The 2520-nt window shown below is 35.5% G+C and overlaps 1 pseudogene; it reads right to left on the reverse strand.

Annotated features, from left to right (window-relative positions):
• Positions 1 to 287: 287 nt before the first annotated feature.
• LOC102905783 (olfactory receptor 4P4-like) lies at positions 288 to 1237 on the reverse strand (annotated as a pseudogene).
• Positions 1238 to 2520: the final 1283 nt, after the last annotated feature.

A 2520-nucleotide genomic window follows, 5' to 3' on the forward strand; every position in this document is an offset into this window, starting at 1 on the left:
ACACACATATATATATGAAGACTCAGAAAATATGACACAGAAATTAGGACTATGACATGTAGTGTTGAATCTGATACTTTAAAACATTAATAACAGAGTCACAGGAATGTATATTATTATTAAATATGATAGTAATTTTTAATCATTATCTTGTAAGAGATATTTAAAATTAGCAGATGAAAGTTACCATTTTTTACTATTATCGATCAAACATGGAATCTCATACCTTCAAATGCTTCAAGATTTAGAAAGACAAACATCATGTTTTAGCTTTCTCATGCTCTGATTTAGCAGTAAATGTCATGATTATCTTTCCAATACAAAGTAGTTTCTGACACCAAACTTTCCTGAGGGCATTCTTCATCTCCATGTTTCTCAGCGTGTAGATCAGAGGGTTGAACATGGGAGCTATGACGGTGTAGAAAAGAGCAAACACTTTATCTTCTGGATAAGAGACAGCTGGTCTAATGCATATGAAAAGCACAGGCACGAAGAACAAAATGACGACGGTGACATGGGAACTGCATGTAGAAAGCGCTTTGCCGCGGCTCTCTGCTGGGTAAGCCCTGAGGGTGTATAATATGAAAGAGTAAGACCATATCAGGACTACAAAGGTCACCAGTCCCATCATGCCTGTATTGGCAACCACCACAAGTCCGACTCTGTATGTCCTTGTGCAGGCAAGTGACAGCAAAGGATAAATATCACAGAAATAGTGATCCATCTCATTGGGGCCACAGAAAGGAAGGCCGATAGCAAGGAGGCTCTGGAAGAAAGAATGTATAAAAGCACCAGCACAACAAGCCGCGACCATGGCATGGCACCTCCCCCTGCTCATGATGACAGTGTAGTGCAGGGGCTTGCAGATGGCCACATAGCGATCATAGGCCATCACTGTCAGGATGAGGATCTCAATTCCTCCAAAGAAGTGCATGGTAAAAAGCTGAGCCATGCAGCTGGTATAGGAAATCATGTTCCTTTCTATGAGAAGACCAGTGAGAAGCTTGGGAGTCACTGTGGAGGTATAGCACAGGTCTGACAAAGCAAGGTAATTAAGGAAGAAATACATTGGTTGTTCATTTAGCCGGCTGAGTGTGATAGAAATCATTATGAATATGTTTCCCCCCAAAATAGCTATGTAGCAAAACAAGAACAGCAGAAAACAAAGAATTTTAATTTTCTTGTTCTGGGAAAGTCCTAACAGTATAAATTCAGTGATGTTATTGGTGTTTTCCATATTCCAAAGAAATTAAGATTCAATGGAGTGATCTGAAAGCAAAGGACAGAGGAGTAAAATGTTTATTAATTGTGATATGAATCATAGAAAATAATATAAAAGTTATATTCATTTATGAAAACATCTATCTTGTTTCCTTCTGCATATGTGTTTATTTCTAATTCTCATATTCTATACAATTTTTTTATTTGAAAACCATCATAATTTCAAACATATTAATTATTTTATTAAAAATGTATAAAACTAAAAGTCACACTAGTGGAAAATATAAACAAGAGTGTGCTGTTACACTATATAAGATATACAAAAATGAGTTTATGAGTGTGAGATCCTTATCACAGTGTAATTTGCCCATTTGGTAGCTTAGACTTGTGAGACAAAGTGAAGGAAGAAATTAAAATAAGCATAGACTATTGTTTTAGAATTAATATTCTTTTGTGATGTTATTACTCATGATAGTAAAACATTTATTTTGCTTATTAAGTTGTTTTCATGAACAGTATTATAGATACAAAATCCAATCCCTGACCATGGGCTCAAAAGTATCATGTACTTGTGAGTACTATAGGAAGCAAGATAGAGAACATCCTCTGATGTGAAGTTTAAGTAGATCTACTATTTTTAATTTATTAGCTCAAAAATATTAATCATTAAGCTATTTATGTGATAAATGAATATTGTCACAAGATGTAGGAATACCAGTGTCCAAAGGCATAACTAACGCAAACAAGAACCAAAAGTTTAATAATGTTTAAATAAATGAATGTTTAGAATTTAGAAAGTTCTGAATTTTACAAATGACTTCATAAAAAATAAATATCACTCTGGATTTTGTTATGCTAGACATCATATAGGAGGTCTCTAGCCTCTGTGTCCATTTTGTTTAAACTAATACCCTAGTTCTTTGCATTGCACCCAACATCAAAAGCCATTTGCTCTTCCACCCTCAGGAAGCTTCCGCCCCCTATGTAATACTGCCAGTCTGTATATCCTCTAATCTCCCATAATTCCACCAATACTGTCATTGACATGTTAGTGTTCACTCTTCTATGATCCTGCAAAGCAGTTCTTCAGAGAAGCAATTACAGTGTTTTACATTCTTGCTGCCTTTTGTAGTTTGCTACTGTGGTCAATGTATCTCAGTGCACATTTGATATTCAGATGCAAGATCTGCCCAAATGTTCACAGACAAGAAGATCATTAATCTTCTTCATGCTCACCCACTCTTCTATAGTATGAGCATTTCCATTATCCATGACCACAGAGTTTACACTAACTAGTAT

This window comes from Peromyscus maniculatus, chromosome 4 (genome assembly GCF_049852395.1).
Source record: "Peromyscus maniculatus bairdii isolate BWxNUB_F1_BW_parent chromosome 4, HU_Pman_BW_mat_3.1, whole genome shotgun sequence".
NCBI classification, from domain to species: domain Eukaryota; kingdom Metazoa; phylum Chordata; class Mammalia; order Rodentia; family Cricetidae; genus Peromyscus; species Peromyscus maniculatus.